Source organism: Nicotiana tabacum, chromosome 22 (genome assembly GCF_000715075.1).
Source record: "Nicotiana tabacum cultivar K326 chromosome 22, ASM71507v2, whole genome shotgun sequence".
In the NCBI taxonomy this organism is placed as follows: Eukaryota; Viridiplantae; Streptophyta; class Magnoliopsida; order Solanales; family Solanaceae; genus Nicotiana; species Nicotiana tabacum.
The window spans coordinates 149,978,638-150,000,142 of NC_134101.1; positions in this window are offsets into that span (position 1 = coordinate 149,978,638).

The following is a 21,505-nucleotide window of genomic DNA, read 5'->3' on the forward strand; positions in this document are numbered from 1 at the left end:
ATTCTTGGAAGTGGATACTTGTTCTTTATAGTAAACTTATTCAACTGTCGATAGTCTATACACATCCGTAACGACTCATCTTTCTTCCGCACGAATAAGACTGGAGCACCCCAAGGTGAAGTGCTAGGCCTAATGAAGCCCTTATCCAGCAAGTCCTTCAACTGCACCTTCAACTCTCGCAACTCTGCCGGGGCCATTCTGTATGGAGGGATAGAGATCGGTTGAGTGTCAGGCAACACATCAATGCTAAACTCAATCTCCCTTTCGAGAGGAAGGCCTGGGAGTTCATCTGGGAAAACATCTGGAAATTTGTTGACCACGGGGATTGATTGTAGAGTAGGCGGCTTCGCCTTCGCATCCCTAACGTGAACGAGATGATAAATGTAACCTTTTGAGATCATTTTCCTTGCCTTAAGATAGGAAATAAACCTACCTTTTGGTGTAGCAATGTTCCCTTTCCATTCAATGACGGGTTCACCTGGAAATTGGAACCTAACCATGTTCGTACAACAATCAACATTTGCATAGCATGAGGCCAACCAGTCCATTCCCATTATCACATCAAAATCAACCATTTCTAACTCAAATAAATTTGTCGAGGTTTGACGACTACAAATCATCACAGTGCAACCTTTATATACCCTTCTAACAATCACAGAATCTCCTATCGGATTAGATACCGCATGGGGTTTACTTATCAATTCAGGTTCAATGCCAAACTTATTAGCCACAAAGGGTGTAACATATGATAATGTAGATCCCGGATCAATCAGCGCATATACATCAAAAGAAAACACAGACAATATACCTGTAACAACATCTGGAGACGACTCGAGATCCTGTCGACCTACTAGAGCATAGGTTCGATTTTGAGCACCACTCAAACTCGGCACTGCACCTCTACCCCTACCACGACCTGTCGACTGCTGAAAACCCCGTGCTGGAGGTCGAACTGATGAGGAAGAACCAGACACAGATCCAGTCGGTTGAGCCATACCATCACCTCCTCTGTTAGGACAATCCCGCATCATATGGCCAGGCTGTCTGTATGAATAGCACGCATCAGAACCTCGATGGCATAGTCCAAAGTGGGCCTTGCCGCAATGATCACAACATGGTGTTGTGGGTCTTGCCTGACTAATATCCCTGTGATGTTGCGAGCCTGATGCCTGCAAACTCTGACCTGGACCAGAATGGGTAAATCAATCATATTGAGGCCTCTGAAACTGTGGGGGAGCACTAGCTACAGGTGGCGCCAAACTCCTCGAAGACTGGGGCTTGACGCTGCCTCTGAAGTCATTAGAATACCTTGCAAATCTCGCCCTCTTATGCTGGCCCCTATCCTGCTCCCTATCTGCCCTCTGCTGGCGCTTACGATCCTCTAGGGTCTGGGCATAAGCCTGAATACGGTAAATATCCATGCCCTCCACCAAGGAGGCTGTCGTGCACTCATTTATCAGATGTGGTCCCAATCCGTTCACGAACAAATGCACCCTATCACTCATCTCGGCCACTATATGGGGAGCATACCTTGCTAAAGAATCGAACTGCATACTGTACTCTCACACACTCATATTACCTTATCTAAGGTTCAAGAACTTATCAGGTCTAGCTCGTCGTATCTCAACTGGCAAGTAGTGACGAAGAAAGGCCTCAGAAAATTCCTTCCACACAGCTGGAGGAGCGTTCGAACCCCTGGATCTCTCCCAACTATCATACCAGAGAACCGCTAAATCACGTAACCAGTAAGAAGCCAACTCTACTGCCTCTGTATCACTAACATGCATAACCCGAAGTGTACGATGAACCTGGTCAATAAAAGTCTACGGGTCCTCCTTGGGGTCTGATCCGGTAAACACTGGAGGGTCTAAATTAATAAAATCACGAACTCTCGTACTAACTGGTTTCTCAGCAGCACCTATATTCTGCCTCTGAGCCTGAGCAGCTACCAAGCTAGTCAATAACTACAAAGCATTCTGCATATCCTGGTCTTTAGTGCCAGACGGAGGAACTGGAGGTGTTGGGTGCCTCCTAATATCCTCTAGATGAGACGGGGTAGATGAGGTATGAGACGGCATCTCACTCTGAGCCTCACTTTGGCCTGCTCTTGCTTGGGGCACCTGACTGGTACCCTCTCCCGCAGCTATATCAAGTCATCTACTAATTGTTTGCTTCCTAGTCAAAGGCATCATTGAAAGAAAACAAGGTGAATATTAGAGATAAACACTTACGACTCAACTCTACGCATGATCTAGATTCAGGAAGAAGGTAACAACCCTAGATGTCATGTAGCCTCCTGATTATAAATGTGGCGTGCTACACATCCATAATCAGAACTCTACTAGACATGGCTCATAGACAATCCCTAGAACAGACTTGCTCTGATACCAAGTTTGTCACGACCCAAACTGGAGGGCCATGACTAGCACCCGACCATACTTGCCGAGCACCAACGCACATTTTATCTAACATTTTTTTTATTATCTTTTAGGGTTGATGAGATCAATATAAATGGTAGACCTGGATCATGGACAACGAACAATAAAAACTGATGGCATGAATATATATAATATGGGATGACCAGACAATCAAGAAACTATATATAAGGTATGAGCTACCACGCTACCATGAAAGACTATACAACAAAAACTAGCCGACAAGGCATACCAAACTATACATGAGTCGACACCTGTCTATGAGCCTCTAAAGGAACATAAGTGCTGCAACATAGCCGGAACAGGGCCCCGACATACCCATAATGTCTATAACAAAAATGCATACCAAGACCAAGGAAAGTCCGGAGAAGGGATCTCGCCAATCACCGCTGAACTAGATAGCCTACTGTGGTGGGGGAGCTGCACCTGCCTGTCTATCAGGACCGGCAGCACGACATGTAGCGTCCACAAATAAAAGGACGTCAGTACGAATAAAGTACTGATTATGTAAGGCAGGGAACCATAAATACAATCAGTAATGTAAGCAAGGTTAGAGAATATACAACCTGTAACATCTTAGTACCTCTGAGGGCTATTGACATGAAATACATGATACATATGTATAAATACATAAACCTTTAAAACATTCGCCTCTGTGGGCATAATCATCATCATATCGTACCCGGCCATAATAGGCTCGGTAAAAAAACATACCCGTCCATCATAAGGCTCGGTAGAATCGTACCCGGCCACGTGGAGCTCAGTAAAACCCAACTGATCAGTGATTTCACAATAGGTGCCGTACCCGGCCAACTATAGCGTGGCTCAGTAGAGTAAAATAGATACATATATATAATGCATGCTCGACTCATGGAATCACATTCTAAACCTTTCGGAGTGACGCAAGGTCGGTATCCTCTGTTCACATTGTTAGGACTAACTCTTCACTATGAACCTTATAAGAATCAGGAAGTACCAACAACATTGATAATATAAGAATAAGAGAAGCAACATTAACATCAATCGTTCCATAAGAGGGAAAACAATGTAAGTACTGCTAGCTTCTAAGAGTAGAGTATCTTGGAAGCTCGTTCATTACATTATGTACAATCGGAGTCATGCAAAAGAAGAAAAGGGATAGCCTCACATACCTTGTATATACTGCCCCAATCTCAAGCTATGCAATTGTCAAAACTCCTTAGTCTACAATAAGAGAAACGATACTATCACTATCATTTAAGCGTCATAACTATTATGTATCGACCACAACCTATTTTACGATGAAACGGACAGCACCTCCCCTATATATATTGACTTCACACCATTCCAAACAATCACCAAACAGCCCAAACAACATCAATAATAAACATATTGAGCCTCCCAAAACAGTCCACGCACAACCTTATTACATCATACATACGACGGCCACCGTAGTCGTGTCAAACGACCTAGAAATGTTACGAATAACTATCATCCCACAACCCTACATATATATGGTGTTTCTACACACCCTTCCTCCTCTAAAACTCCACAAAACAGTAGTAAAATATGCAGCCCAACAGCAACGCAAAACAGTCCCCAAAACAATAACATTACTACCAAGCCTTTCGATATATATTTCACAAGTTCTAGCTTCAATGGCTTAGCCGCAACTTGGATAATCTTCAATACATATAGAGTATGAGTTTCTTTACCTTTATACAGAAATAACAACTCCAATTTGACCTTAAATTTCCATGAAATATCCCTCCAATGCTGCCACAACAACAAAAAAGCGAAACTAGCGATCGATTAGTGTTTTTTGGCACTAGAATCACTTTAGAAGGCTTGAAATCACCTAGGATTGATATTAAGAACATGAGGGAGTATTTACAGAACATAAACCCTTTAAAACAACCTCCCACATGAGCTTAAACGACACAAAAATGAGCAACAACAAGAAGAACAAGAGACTTACTAGCGCCACGTAATTCCCGACATTTGATTTGTGTTGTTTGCCCTTTTTTGGGTCTTGAATCTTTAGAGAACCTTGAGAGGATGTTCCTAGGGTTATAAGGTCTGAAAATAGTGAGAAGAAATGACTTAAAATGGGTTGGAGGCATCCTATATAGGTCCAAATATCTTAAACCGCCTTAGTGGGCCCCATAGAGAGGTGTTTGGCGCAGTCTCGCGAAAATACGAATATCTCTCTACTCCGAGATCGTATCGATGAACGGTTTAATGTGTTGGAAATTAGACTCATAGATATTTAATTTGGTTGGTAGATCACCCCGTAATTTCTTGTAAATTAGGAGAAAAGATTAGAAACATTTGACCTAATGTTTAAGTAAAATTATGAACCTAAGTTGCGACAACTTTTGTCGACTTTTGTTTCATAACTCGTTTGATTTCAAGACTTATGATACGGATATTATATGATTCAAACACCTTAATACATGACCTTGAGTGTATTAAGAACCTCTAGGTTTACCTGAAAATACGATTTACCACATCCTTGATTCGTTTAACTTCTAATACTTGTTAATCACCCTTATACACCCTTGTATCACTTAAGACCAATAGGATTAACTTCTTATCATCTCAAAGGTAATTCCTTCTTGAATTTGTGTTAACTAATATATGGCATGAACTACACATGTGGATATGAGTTGTAACATTTGGGTTTTTCTTCGAAGTGAATTAACTCCTTACTAATTTCTTCGAAGGCTTCATCCTCATCATCGTATTCTGATTCGTAATCACAATCTACTTCTTGATATAACATTTTGGAATTAGATTGATTTTTAAGACTGGGCTGAGGATTCCTTATGCATACCATATCATTAGAACCAGCGTAAAAAGAACTGTATAGAAAAGAAAACAAAACAAAAGGAAAACCATCAGGAATGATGAAGAAAGGAAAATTGTATTTTATTGAATGAAAAAAGATAACAAGGTTTGCACACTCAGACAGACTGAAAAATAAAATCCGAATTACAACCCTAGAATAATCCGTACAAACTTAAAGGAAAATCAAAGCAAACTACCAAGACTCCTTCCGAGTAGGGAGATGAGTAGCCTTCCAATTATTAAGCTTAGACGTTGGCCCGACAAATTGCACTTCCGCGTTGCTAGAACCTTCTATAATTTCCACCATGTTCACACTGTCGAACAACTTCTCAAATCTTTCAATTAACTCCTTGTCCGGATCAATCACAGAACTAGGAATTGCTATTATTGGGCGACTCTTTGTACCAGACTTGGCAAATAATCTGGAAAGATGTGGGACCGGCTTTGGAAGGACCCATGCCCTCTGTTTCAATTTCCTGGCTCTTTTTATGTCTGCGACTGTGGGCATGAATCCCAGACCAAATGTTCCCAAGTTTTCAGGAAGAGACACGGGTTGTATGATGCCTTGCAGATCTGACCCCAAACCCTTTCCTGGCACAAAACCATTCTTCAACATTTCATACGCTACCATGACTGATGTGGCGTTTATCTTCGGATTTGGGATAGACTTCCCCTCTGGAACTTTCTCGACTGACATTGTGTCAGAAACTAGGTAGACCCATGGTCCCTTGTCATCTTCCACCTCAATGAATGGCACAATGGTGTTGCTGTGAGCGTATAAATTATCTTCGCCGTGCACAACTATTTCCTGTCTGTCCCATTCGAACTTGACCATCTTATGGAGTGTTGATGGTACTTCTTTAGCGGCGTGGATCCATGGTCGTCCTAATAGCAAATTGTAGGAAACAGCTATATCCAGCCTTTTGGAATTCCATTGTGAATTCTACTGGACCTATAGTCAGCTCCAACATTATGTCCCCGACTGAGTCTTTGCCTTCGTCGTCAAATCCTCGCACACAGATACTGTTCTTATGGATCCTCTCATCTTCTACTTTCAGCTTGCTTAGAGTGGAGAGTGGACAGATGTTCGCACTTGAACCATTGTCAACCAATACCCGGGTAACCACGGAATCCTCGCATTTTACTGTCAGGTAAAGGGCTTTGTTGTGCTCAGTACCCTCTATAGGCAATTCATTATCGGAAAAAGTGACTCTGTTTACTTCAAAAACCTTGCTGGCTATCTTTTCCAGATGGTTCACCGAGATTTTGTCGAGAACATGGGCCACATTCAGGATTTTCATCAATGATCGGCGGTGCTCATCTGAATGGATTAGCAATGAGAGGAATGAGATCTGAGCGGGCGTTTTCCTCAACTTCTCTACAACAGAATAGTCATGCACTTTCATCTTCCTCAAAAATTCCTCTACCTCTTCTTTAGTTACAGCTTTCTTCACCGGCGTTGGATCATATTTAGTTCTTATTAACTCCTCGGGAGTAAAACACCTTCCTGAGCGAGTCAAACCTTGTGCTTCACAAACTTCTTCCTTGATTTCTTTTCCTTTGTAAATCACCGTCACCCGTTCATAATTCCAAGGAACAGCTTTGTTGTTGATCACTGGAAGCTGAGTTACTGGTTTTATAATAACAGGCTCTGTGCGAGCCCCCTTCACGACCACAACAGGTTCACTTGCAACCCCTGGTACTACCACTTTAGCTTTCTCGAGTTTCACTGCAACAATGCTTGACGACCCTTTCTCGGCTACCATAGCTGGCTTATTGTCTACCCCTTTCAACTGGACCATTGATTTCCCATTAGTTACCTTTTCCTTTGAGCTGGTTTCACTGGAATGAACCATCATTACCGTCTGCGAGGGCTTCTTGGGATCCCCTCCTTTGTGTATCAACTCAATCATATGGGTCTCATGGTGAGCTGGCAGTGGATTCTGATTGATATTTGGTGCTTTTGGGGCCTGAACCTCGATCCGATGAGTATCAATAAGCTCTTGCACAGCTGTTTTCAGTTTCCAACTTTTCTCTGTATCATGCCCCGGGGCTCCTGAACAGTACTCACAACTCACCGAGTGGTCAAGATTTCTAGGAGGAGGATTTGGCATTTTAGGCTCAATTGGATTCAGCATGCCCAACTGCCTCAACCTGTGGAAAAGACTGATATATGATTCCCCCAGTGGAGTGAATGTCTTTTGCTTCTGTAACCTCTTATTCTTGAAGGCTTGGTTTGGTCGGAAACCCGTTCCGGGGGGATTTTTGTAGGCTCTTGGGGGTGGATATGTATTTTGTGGAGCTGGGTATGGATTTGGTGGAGCCGGCGCACGCCATTGTGTGTGTGCCGGAGTTTGGGTATAGGTTTGTGCATGATGGATGGAAAAATGGGGATCTGGAGGTGGGTAGTAATGTTGTGGAGGGCTATATGAAGTGCGGGGGTAATTTTGGTGGTAGGGTCGTGGTTGGCTATAGTAGGGTGACGGGCCTCTAGATTCGAACCAGGCACCAAATTCAATGGTCGTGGCATCTTCTTTCTTCTTCTTCCCAAGTACACCCCCAGTGCCGCTCATGATCTCAAGATTATGCTGAAAGTGACAAGCGAATGCTTGTGCCAGATCATCCCATGTGTACCATCTTCCGTAATCTTGGCGGGTGTACCACTCCAATATTGCTCCACTCAAACTCTGACTGAAGTAAGCTAATAGCAATTCATCCTTTCCTCCTGCTCCCCTCATCTTACTGCAAAAACCTCTCAAATGAGCCACCGGATCACCGTGTCCGTTGTACAAGTCGAATTTGGGCATTTTGAACCCTACCGGTAGTTGTACATTTGGGAATAAACACAGGTCTTTGTAAGCCACACTTACCTGACCTCCTAGCCCTCTCATATCCCTGAAGGATTGTTCTATGCTTTTCATTTTTCTGAACAACTCCTCATGTTCGGGATTTTTGGCAGGTCTCTCAGCTTCTCTCGGGAGATCAGAACGTAGATCGTAGGGGTAGGTTTCGGGAGATTTGAAGGTGGGTTCCGGGGGATAATACTGGTTGTCTTGAGCTTGGAACACTGGTTCACTCAGGGATCTATGGAGTGCAGCTGGTGGAGATGCCACAAAGACAGGGGTGACTGGCGGAGGAGGGCATGGAATCGATTTTGGTGGTGGAGCTTGCGGCATATGAGAAGTAGTGCCATGGTAGTGTTGATAAATGGGAAAACCTGGATTGGTGGCGGTATGATCCTGAGACTGAGCTAATGGTGGGGTAAAAGCCGGGTTGGCTGGGAAAGACGGTGGTGATTGCCCTTGGGACCAGGCCTGGTACATTTCGGCCATCTATTGCTTAAGCTTGAACATCTCCTCTTTCATTTTATTGACGTCCAACTCCTCTACCTCAACACTAGTGTCGACCTCTAGGATAGACATGATTTCTGGTATTGGTCCCTTTGATCTAGTTTGGTAATGATAATGTGCCAGTATCCTCTAAATAAACAAACTGCTTGAACTTTTTGGAAAACAACAAACTTGTTAGTTCTTAGAGTTTAACACATATGTAATTACACGTTGGAATGCAATGCACCTAGGCAATTAACCATTTTCTATCATGCATTTGCTTCGGTTGCGTGCGTCATCCCGGCCTCTCATAATCGTGCCCCTTCTTTTAAGCTTTTTTTATTCTATCCTTCTTTATTTCCCCTTTTTCTTTTTAGTGGTCGTCGAATCCTATAGAGATTGCCTACGTATCATGTCCCCGCATAAATCAGACCGTGCGTAGTTCTATCAAAATAAGTGCAAAAAGCAAAGAGACAATTTTTTTGGAAATTTTCAATTTTTCATTAATAAACATTCTATTACAACCCAGACGCTTTCGGAAAGGAAAATAACAGACTCGAAACCAAACCAAGTACGAACTCAAGAACTTCTGACAGACTCTGATGTGAAAGGAAAAACAGACTCTAACAGACAACAGACTCTAAGGAAAAAGAAAATGCAGACTCGAACTACGAATATATTAAAGTTTTAAATTTGGGTGCCCGCGGGGCGTCATTCGGCCTTGCCGCGGGCTTAGGTGTAAGGCCCCTTTCCAGCTGTTCCAATTCATACATGATTTGCTTCACAAATATCATCACTGCCAAGAAGAAAGTAGTGCGGGTCAAGTTTTCACACACCCGACATTTCCTGGTAATAGCATAATCAATAGTCAAAATCTTGTCCCTGGTTCGGTCTTTCTCTAGGAGTAGGCGTTCTATCTGATCCCCTCTAGCCTTCAAAACCCGAGAATCATGCAGATGTTGTTTCTGTAACTGCTGTATTTCATCTTCCATCAAGGCCATTAGATTATAGCAGTGTTTACTTTCGGTTTCAAAAGCCTTGGCTTGTTTAGCCGCCTTGCTCTCTAGGGTGGTAACCTTCCTTTTTAGACTGGCAATGGTCTTTTCATAATCCTTATTCGCCTGCTATAAGTACTGTGTGCGCTCTTTTGTTCTTTTTGCCCATTGTGCCTGGAGTTGTGCTATGGTACCCTCAGATTTCTTCAAATCATTCTGGCACTCACTGATTTCCTTTTTCAACCCTTTTATTAACCGCTCATCTGATCGAGTCCTTTGTTGGTTGTCAGCATTTATCCTCATTTGTCGGATTTGGGCTTTTAGCGCCTCATTTTCTTGGGCCAATTTGTTCTTTTCTCCCTTATCGACATCAACTTGCAGACTATTTTCAAATTCTAGGTCTCTAATCTGTTGCTTCAGCTTGCCTATTTCTGCTCTGTAACTCTCTTCTTTTGTTAACCAACCCCATTTCTCTTGTGAATCATTAGTAAACTATTGTACATGGTCTCTTTTGGCGGGCCTTTGGAGAATCTGGAACCTTTTCCCAAACCACGCATTATACTTCGGGTCCACCTCACCTTTAGCCAGATCTCGGACCATAGTCTTAGGCTCGAGGAACCGGCATTCGTTCCACAATTTGCGAATTTTATCTTCCGGGAATGTGGCTTTCGGACTTAACTCAATGACGTGCTTGCTCAAGTCTTTATTTTTGGGGATGACTTGAAACCTTCCCAATTGGCATAGTACCCGATGGGGAGCATATGGTTGGATACTCCGAACACCTATTAAAAGAATATGACACTCTCCTGCTGACATATATAGCACCTCGGTAACGGGCAACCACCCAAATGCCCATTCAATTTGATTGGCAGTCAATGACCTCAGTCGTATGAGCCAAGCTTCAGTACCCTCAGGAAATGCAATACCCCTTACCCGCTTTTCAAATTCTTCGATACAGCTTAACCCAGTCAGCCCATAGTTCATGAATCCCGCCCGGTGGCACATATGTTCTTGCATCCACAACTGAAGTAATAAATTGCAACCTTGGAAAAAATTCCCTCCCTCCCTGCAAACAGTCAATGCTCGGTAAATTTCTGACAAAATCAGGGGAACTATAGTGCTATATGCCCTTTTAATTGCAACATCAACCATCCCCACGAGACCTGTCTCTATTTTCTTATCTTCTTGTGGACAAATCACGATTCCCAAGAATGACGCTATGAACGCCAAGGTTCGTCTTGCTTCCCATTTACTTATGTTCCCAGCATGGGTTAGTCCCAGATTTGGTTCTTCGAAACCCCGAGGATTACCATAACGCTGATACAGGAACTGAAGAGTGCAACATCCTCCCGACAAATCATCATTTTGAACACTCCGACTGATATTTAGCAAATCCAGAAATTTGTGCGGAGATACCGGTAGGTTACAGCAAATATTGACCACTCAGATTTCCATTCAGACCTGCATTCCTCCAGCGTGGGCGTAAGCTCAAAACCCCCAAAGCAAAACACATTGCGGGTCGGGTCCCAAAATGGTATTAAGTCCTCGATGACATCCAACTTTGGCTTGACATTTAGTAGACCGACAAGACCTCCAAGGATTCTAGCCACTATTTCTTTGTTGCCTTCTCCCAGATCATTCCACCACATGTGGAGCTGGAGGGGGACCTCATTAAGTATGGTGAAAGATTCATTTGCATTTGTGTTCATCCTGCACATTTATTAAGGTGATTAAGAAAAAGTTAAATTTATTTGATTCAAAGCAAAACTACTAATTTTTTTTTCAAACTAAAATGAAAGACCCGGTTTTTCAAACACGGTCTTTCAGCACTTCAGAGACGAAGATTTTAACGCTGTGTAGATTAACCGATCGAAATCTTAAAAATGACCAAAGGTAGTTATTTATGCAAAATCGGCCGTCCGGCGTCCCTTTTGGGGACATTCGGCTATTTTTGACAAAAACGGCATCACCCGACTTATTTATGAATAAAATTAAAATTTGACATTTTTGGCTATTTTTGCAAAAGGGGAGGTTGGACCCGATGAGGGTTACCTACGTATCTCACATCCTGTGAGAATCAAACCTGCGTAGTTCGGGCAGAGAAATTAGCTATTTTTGAAAACAAAACAAACTAAAATAAAAGACTCTTTTTCACGCATTTTTGCTTTTTGAGTAAAACAAACAATTTTAAAAACATAAAATATTTTCTTTTTATTTTCTCAAAATTCCGGCAGAGTTTCAACAGTATTTGGGCATTGGTTTTATTCTAAAAATAGGTAATTAACTCTCTACACTACTATTTCCTCTCTCTCCCTTTTTTTCAAATTTCTGATACTCCCGGGATTCAGAAGCCGGTCAGCATACAAGTCCGAACAAATAAACGCACAGAAAACAAGTTAGATGCATCAGGATGGTCTTTTTCATTTCAGGTTGCTTGTCCTAGACGGACCCAACCCCAGTGTTGAGTCCCCTAAGTCAAATGCACATGATGCAAATAAGCGTTCCTACTAGGGATCCGGCATGAAGTTGAGTTATTCTAGGTTCAGAACCTGGGTGTTTGTTCTAGACCTGTCTTACCCAAGCGGACAGCTCGAGCCGAGGGGGGGGCAGCCTACCGGCAATACAGAAGCTTCGCCGGCTTTGCAACTTGTCCGAACCTCGTTCTAAATTTGGGATATGACTCTAACAGAAAAGAAGTCACACGAAGTGCACACTTCTTCATGATTTAGAAGACTCAGAGAGAAGAGGGATTTCATAACAGTTTATATATACAGTTCAGATAATATCAAAGCGGTAAAAAGCAATTTAGCACATTAGGCCCAAACATGTAATAAAATCAGATAATAAACAAAGCCAGATATAACAATTATTATAAGCTCAAATTCTGAACCCTGAACCAGAGATTCTGGGTTCGATCCCCAGCAGAGTCGCCACAGCTATCACACCTCCTTTTTACCTACACCCCTGTAAAGGGTGTATAAGGGAGTTTTTCCAGTTAAAGGATAATCGAAACGGGATTTATTTTAAGAAATTCAGAGTCGCCACTTCGGAGATTTATGGTGTCCCAAGTCACCGATTGGAATTCCCAAAGTTCCAATCAAAAGAAAAGGAATTTTTAGAAGTCCTTTTTTCAAAAATAAAAGAAAAATCAAAATAAAAAATCCGAAAAAAATATTTTCTTTCTTCTTTTAAAGGATTATTTTTAAAAAAAATTCCAAAAGAAATACAAAAAAAAAACAAAAAAAACATAAAAAATCAAAAATCAAAAATGTTTTTCTTTTGCCTTAAAGCTTTCATTGTCTGAGATTTATAAAATGTAAAAAAAAAGTAAGTTTATTTACTCCATTTCCATTCTTCCCAAACTACGCAAAGATCTGATTCATGCGACGTCATGATACGTAGGCAATCCTCATCGGTTTCGATCATAGTTATAAAATAAACTGAGTGGAAAAAATAAACTGAAAAAAAAAAGAGTGACAAAAAAATAAAACAATGACATAAACAAAAAAGAAAAGAGAGTGCCAAAAAAATAAAAGAGCGGCAAAAATGAGATAAACAATCATGAGTGATTAAAGAGAGGCAAAAATGAAAAAAAAAGGTATATACTGAAAGAGTTTGTTTGGGCCGGGATGAAACATGCAACCGTTCAAACACATGGTAGAAACGTTTAACTGTTTAGGTGCATTGCATCCAAACATGCGATTTCCTATCTGTTAAGCGTCTCAAAACTAACAAGGTTGTTGGCTGTGCAAACTAGCCAGGTTTTGGTGGTTGGTTTTGTTGGTAGTCTAGCCTCCCCTTCTTCATAATATCCAAAGACACAGATGACCTCCGCAAGCAATTTACCAATCATCAGTCCTGAGGATAGCCCGATATCGGCTATTCTACAACAAGAATCAGCAACTACTGAAGAGAATAGGATGTTGCGTCTCCGCATATTGGAAATGTGGGACGCCTGGTCTAATGGTAGGGAACCGCCAAGTGCAATCCCTGGGTTTCCTAAGTTGATCCCCATGACATGTGAGGTTACCAACGCCCCTGTGCCCAACCTGCTTATCCCATGCGGGCACCCTCCAATGTCGTTCAATGTTCATGGCATGCCTTCTGTGATTCTCCCCCAGGCGCCAGTTTCCAGGGCACCTCCAATTTTGTTCTCTACAGCACCAGTCTGCACCAGAGCACAACCAACTTTACCATGGTCGTATATTGAACCTCCAATGTTCACCTTTCAGGGTCTACAGCTTCAATCAAAAATAACATATGTGACCCCGTACTCTTTCACTCAAACTCTGTAATATGATCTCTCGAGGGAGCAAGAAAAGGTTGTTAAAAATCCCGAGCAAAAAGAAATGGCTCAGAAGATGAAGAGCCTGGAACAAAGCCTGAAAAACATGCAAGGTCAGAGTGGCCAAAAAAGTGTCTCATACTCTGACCTCTGTATGTTTCCCCATGTCCACTTGCCAGCTGGCTTTAGATGCCAAAATTTGAAAAGTACGACGGGCATGGAGACCTGGTCGCTCACTTGAAACGATACTGTAACCAGTTGAGAGGAGCTGCTAATGGCCTATTTTGGGGAAAGACTCACCGGAATTGCTTCTGAGTGGTATACGGATCAAGAAATTACTCATTGGCACGTGTGGGACGATATGGCCCAAGATTTTGTCCGCCAGTTTCAGTATAATATGGACATCGCTCCCGACAGAAACTTTTTGTCCAATTTGAAAAAGAAAACCGCAGAAAGCTTCCGCGAATATGCTGTCAAATGGCGTGAGCAAACTGCCATGGTAAAGCCTCCAATGGACGAAATTGAAATGGTCACGGTCTTTCTACAGGCCCAAGAGGCGGACTACTTCCAAAACATGATGCCCGCTATGGAAAGCCATTTGCTGAGGCAATCAAAATTGGGGAAATGGTTGAGAAATGTTTAAAAACAGGGTGAATCTTGAGTCATGCTGCCTTTAAGGCCACATCACATGCTGCTCAGAATGGTTCGGAGGGTTTGATGAACAGAAATGGGAGTGAAGAGGGAGCCATGATTGTTTCAAGCTCGAGGGGGGCCCGCAGGTCATTCAGCCAATCATATGTGCCTCTTATGGTCCCACCACATTATCATCCCCTTCAAGATGATGCTTATGTCGTGGCACCGCCTCCCTATGCGGTGATGAACGTTCAACCTTACACGCGGCCACCGTATTATACACAAAACCGAGCCCCACCTCCCAGAAATGTCCATCCTGACCAAGCTCCATATAATCCTCAACCAAATGATCCCCAATACAATTCTAGCACAAGAGAGCCTTTTAGAACGAATCAGTTCACCCCTATTGGTGAATCGTATTCAAGCTTGTTCCAAAAGCTAATCAGGCTAGATCTATTGCAGCCAGTGGCCACAAACCGGCCGAACCCCGAGTCCCCCTCGCACCGAGCTGATGCTATATGTGAATACCACTCTGGAGCAGTGGGACACAGTACAGAGGACTGTTGGACCCTCAAAAGGGCAGTTGAAGACTTGATTGAAGTGGAAAGAATCATTTTTCGGGATGAAAAAGCTCCTGATGTGATGAACAATCTGTTGTCGGCTCACAACACTGGGTCAATAGTCGGAACGATTTGTGAAGATGAGGATTTGATCCAGCACTGAAGGCCATTGCAGCTATTCCCGAGATAGAAGAAAAGTCAAAAAATGGTCGCCAAACATGAAAGTTCCCCATCAGACGGGAGTCTCGGTAGCCAGTCTTGCTATCCTTTCTGCGTCTGGATTATTTCAGGGTGTGACCCGGATGTTTTACTTTATTATCTTACTTTCCTATGTAAAACCTTCTATCTTCAAAAATTGAAATTATTTTTTGAAAAAATCAAAAAAGAAATCAAAAAAATCAAAAATCAAATCAAATTAATATTTCATTGTCCAGGAATGTCTCTTTTCTTACTCTTGTCATTTTTCTTATTCTCTTTTTAGTTTTGTTAAATGCAGATTTCAATAACATGACATGCTTGCGGACTTCATGCCTTGATCTTGAAAGCAGTCAGACCCCAAAATAATGAATCAAGAATTAGATTGCAATTATGATAATTTTAAGGAAACCAAAACAAAGAGTTGGAGCAGCTAAAAGAAAATTGGCAACAGATTGGAAAGATCCATACATTGCAACAAGAGTAGTGCCAAAAGAGTGCGTTGTACTTGGGACACATCGAAGGAAATGTCCCGGTAACAACTATCAATGCAAATACAGCCAAAAGGTACTATGTTTGATGCTTCATATAGTATTAATATTCTCCGATTGGGATGACGAAGGCTTTCATTATCACTACCCAAACACCATTAACCCTTTTTTGTAAACCATTTGAGTCGGTTACTCTTCTTTGACTACCCTCTTTGGAACCTAAAAGTGTTATTGAAAAAAAAATTTAAAAAATGATGAAATGAAAAAAGATTAGAAAAGAAAGTTAAAAAAGGGAAAGAGAAAATGAAATGAAAAAATGAAAAAGGAAGGGAAAAAGAAAGAGAAAACAAAACAAAACAAAAACAAAACAAAAAAAAATCAAAAACAAAGTTTCCAGAACTACGTTAGACTTGATTTCGAAAGAATACGTAGGCAGCCTCTCTCTGGGGTTCAGTCACACCAAAACAAAAATCCACACTTCCCCAAAGTTGAAACTGGGGCAAAATTTATAATGGTTCGGCGACGTTTCGCCTGAAAGGTTCCAAAGTTGTAGTTTAATCCAAACTCTTTTACCCAACATCCTGTTCAAAGCCCTTCGGATCGATCGGTAAAGAAGTTCACAATGGCAGGACTTTGGGTCTGATACAATCAAATGAGAGTGTCTTATTGGTGAAAATCCACACGGGCACCATAAGGCGATGGTGAGCAGAGAAATTGAAAATGAGAGAGTCTTCTTAGTGAAAACTCGCAAAGAGCACTATAATGCGATGGTGATAAGAGAAATGAGAGAGGTCAGTTAGTGAAAACCCGCAAAGGGCGCCATTGATCGAAAAGAAGGAATTCCTTACAACCATCAGCATTGATATAGTCCTGAAAATGTTTCTCGATTTTGAGATACGAGTTATGATGTGTTTATGAGAGATTGGATGGTTGCGCAGATTGGGTGTCCAGTCCAAGAAGCATGTCATATCTATTGAGGTCTGCCTGAACTCCAGATAAGTCCTTCTTTCCTCCCCCCGAAAGGGACACTTCTCGTTAAATTTATTATCATGTCCTTTGTTTACTTTTCTTTGAATCCCTTTCGGTTTAATCCTTCTGCGAAACTAATACAAAGAAAAGATGGCAAGAATGGTTTTACAGGGTTCTGCTTAACAAAAGCCAAAATTCAAGGAAAAGCAACCAGCCTCAGCAGGTGCATCAAGTCGATCTCGACTGGCCATGATGGCCGATGCTCCAAATTCAAAATTATTGAAAAGGAAAGAAATCCAAAGTCAAGTGCCCCTAAAGGCAAAATAAGATGAAAATGCCAAAGTTCCATACGGGCTAACCGTCACGCGGAATTTTGGAAAGTCAAGATCCTTGGGTTTAGAAAGGAAATTGATCTCCAGAAAGCTAGCGAGTAATCGAGATGTTCATCAAAAGAGTTGGACCGAGATCAAGTGATCAAAACAATCAAGGCCACAAAACCAACTATGTTTTAAACTGAAAAATTGTTCTTTGTTTGAAAACAGGAAAACAGGTGCAATCCAAAATAACCTTGCAAGAAGCAGGAGTAATAAAAAGCAAGGCATGCAGAAACCAAAATGGTTCTGCAGCAAAAGTTGGCCTAAAAGGGAATTCCTTTTAAACTCTTCATTCATTCTCCTAAATAAAATAAAAGTGAAGTAAAAGAAAATAAAAGAAAAGAAAAGAAGAATAAAAATACAAAATCATGGTAGCCTAGGGTCCCCAATCTCTAGCTGCGTTCTCCCAACATAGGGCTCCATTCCCTAATTGCTCCCAACATAAACTTGGAAGTCTTTTTCATTATAGGGTTCCATTCCCTAGTTGATCCATGGCATAACCCATGGACCACCCCGGCATAACCCGAGGACCTTTTTCTTTTCTGACATAACCCGATGACTTTCCCAGCATAACCCGTGGACCTCCCCGACATATTCTGAGGACCTTTTTCCTTTTCCAGCATAACCTGATGACTTTCCCGGCATAACCCGTAGACCTCCCCGACATAACCCGAGGACCTTTTTCTTTTCCGGCATAACCCGATGACTTTCCCGGCATAACCCGTGGACCTCCCCGACATAACGCGAGGACCTTTTTTCTTTTTCGGTATAACCTGATGACTCTTCCGGCATAACCAATAGACCTCCCGGCATAACCCGAGGACCTTTTTATTTTTCGGCATAACCCGATGACTTTCCCAGCATAACCCGTGGACCTCCCCGACATAACTCGAGGACCTTTTTTCTTTTCCGACATAACCCGATGACTTTTCCGGCATAAACCGTGGACCTCCCCGGCATAACCCGAGGACCTTTTTCTTTTCCGGTATAACCCGATGACTTTCCCCGCATAACCCGTGGACCTCCCCAGCATAACCCAAGGACCTTTTTCTTTTTTGGCATAACCCGATGACCTTCCCCGGCATAATTCGAGGACCTTTTTTCCTTTCCAGCATAACCCAATGACCTTCCTTGGCATAAACCGAGGACCTTTTCCGGCATAACCCGGTCACTTTTCCAGCATAACCTGGTAATCTTCCCAATTTAGTGCCTCCGATCACCAGTTGATTTCATTGTAGATATAGGGTCTCCGCTCCCTAATTTCTTTTTCAGGGATACACAATCCCGATTTTTATTGCTTTCAATAAAGAAGTAGTTTAGATTTTGTTGCAATAACTCACGAAATTTTCCTAGTGAAAACTGGGGTAGAGAAATTTTGTTTGTTTGTTTGTTTTGGTGAATAAAAAGGTTTTTACCTTGTGGCACAAGTTTCGAGACGACCAAAAGAAGAAGTCTCGATCCAGATATGATTTAAGTCGCAAACTTTGTATATCCCGCCTTGATCCGAAAAGTTGACGAAGAATGAACCAGTGGTTGCCGCTAACGAGCATCAAGATTCAGATCAGAGTCTGTAGGAAGAACCAGCCAAGACTCAAGATCAAGCTTTAAAAGGATTATAAATAGGAATCTTGTTACTCGTAGTTGATAGGGTTAGCTAGTTTAGCTTTTTATTTTTTATTTTGGTGTAATAAGGAGCTTAGCAAGCAGAAACAGCAGCAACAGCAGTGAAATCACAGTTTCTCGGTAGTCCCAGCTACCAAAAGTTTCAGAACTACACTGACATGATTCCTTTATAGCCAAGGATATATAGGCAACCTATAAAGCAAGGTTCGGTCAAACCTTTTCAAAATTCTTCCAAATGGAGTTTCAAACGGGCAAAAATTGCTCGTAATTGCTTACTTTACCTTTTCCCGAAACTCTTCATGTTTCTGAGCAAAGAGGGGCAGCTGTGAGCACCTAATTTTTGCCCTACATAAAAATAACTCCTTAAAATAAACCAAAAATAATTTTTAAGGGATTTTAGAAGTTTCTCTTTATTTAGTTGCATTTCATGCATTTTTAATAATTTAAAATCATAGAAAAATTATAAAAATTGTCACGTTTTAATTTCATGCCATCTTAGGTTTAATTTGCATGTAGAAATTAATTTTATTAAGAAAAATCACAAAAATGATCATTTTTTACATATTTAGCTTTTAGTCTTTAGGAAGTAGTGTTTTTATTTAGTTTTAAGTTAATTAGTTGTTTTAATAGATAAATAATTTTAATTTTTACAAATTAGATTGAATTAGCATTAATTTAGGATTTTAAAATCAAAGAAAAAGAAAATGAAAAAAAAACGATTTTGATTTAGTCTTAGTGTATTGGGCCAAAGTTAATTAACCCAAATTCATTACCCAAATCCCTTAAAGCCCAATACCCATTTCCCTTCCCTTTTTAACTAAGACCTAGACCTAGATTTTAGGGGGGGGGGGGGTATCAGAACTAGATCAGAAAAATCGGACCCCAAGAACCCATCGATGTTTTCCCCATTTTTTTGGTTTTCTTCTTCCTCACCTCTCATCTTCTCCAAACCAAAGACCTAATTAGATCCCTTACCCAAAAAAGAGGAGTAGTTATTTCCCCCTCCTAAAAAAGAAGATCTGATTTGCAAAGAATAGAATTGTCACGACCCCAAACCCGGACCCGGTCGTGATGGCGCATCTCGTGAAGACAAGACCAGCCGACACATTTCCAATTCATTTTAAGCAATTAAGAGATAAGCATTTAGTCTTAAACATGATAAAAATTGTCACGACCCCAAACCGGACCGGTCGTGATGGCGCCTTTCATGAAGACAAGGCCAGCTGACACAATTCCCAAATTCAGTTTTAATAGTTTAATAAGTCAATTTAAGTCATTTATAAGGATAAATCCCCAACAAGTATAGATTTAGCAAAATAAACAAGTGCAAAAATAAATACAGCCCGACATCGGGGTGTCACAAGTCACGAGCATCTACTAGGGTCTAAATACAATGGAAAAGTCTGAAATATACTAAATATAGTCTAATGAAATCAAGAGGGAGAAAAGCAGTGTTGCGTACGCCGGTAACTACCTTGCTAAACTCTGATGACTCTACCTTCGATCAACCAATACCCGCTATCGGGTTCAGAAATAACTGAATCTATACACAAGGTACAGGGAGTAAAGTGAATCCTCTGACTCAGTGAGTAGTAATTATAACTAAAGACTGAGAGATAGGAAATCACGAAAAATACATCAACATGTTGTATAGAGTAGCACAAAACCAGTAAGAAAGCAATGAAACTGTGAAATCTCTTAAAGCATCTTAGTTCAGTTTAAAATCCTTTAAAATGACTTTTTAATAGTTAAGCAATTGAATGCAACACAATTAGAATGGATAAGCACAGAAAAATCCGCGCCTCGGGCGCAGTTATAGAATTAAATAGGTAAATGAAAGGCAATTAAGGAGAATAAACACATAAATGTTCGCCCTTCGGGCACAGTATCATCAAATCCGCCCCTCGGTCAATATCTCAGAACAATACTAGCCCCTCAGGCTATATCTCACATCACAATAGGTATCTGCGCTCATTGGGGGTGTGTAGACTCCTGGAGGGTCCCCTTTCGGCCCAAGCTCCATATCAAGCCATCTCGTGGCATCATCACTAGGCTCTCAGTCTCATATCAACAAGCCACCTTGTGGTGTACATATCTCTTTTTTTTTTGGCAATCCGCTAGGCAAGCGCCTAGGACTAGTTTTTTATTAATAAAAGAAAAACAAAATTACAACAATTAGGAAAAGTATAAATAAGGGGGAAAATAGCACCGGTATTGTTACCCATATGCCTTGTCTATATAATCACTCCTCTTCGCCACTCATTGCCTTATGATGGTAGCCTTATGTAGAGGATTCATGGTGTAGCTGCCGGCAAAGTCTCACGAGGGCATATAATCTCATAGCCGTGTGGATATTTTTCCAAAGGCATAGGACCAAGGCAACACTAACCGGGCTAAACCTTACCTTACCAATCCTATTGAGGCAAAGAGAAAGCCTCATCTTCTAGCAAGTATGTAAAAAATAGGAACTTGAAAGTACCAAGTACTCTATGATCGCCATAGAGTTTATAACACACTCTATGACGCTATTATAAGTGATGATACTTTGAAAATGATAAACTAAGACAATGTAGAAATTAGAATCTTTCCCCTCATTTACCAAACTTGTGAGTTCTTCAATTTGAACTTCCTTAAAATCCTCTTTAACTGTCTTCAAATAATCTTCAAAGTTCTTCATTTGTTGTCGTATCTATTGGACTTCATAGATTTGGAGGGGGCAACCCTTTTTTTCTTTGCAGCTCTTATTGGGAGTTGCCTGAGTGTTATTTCTTGAGTCACCTTCTTTTT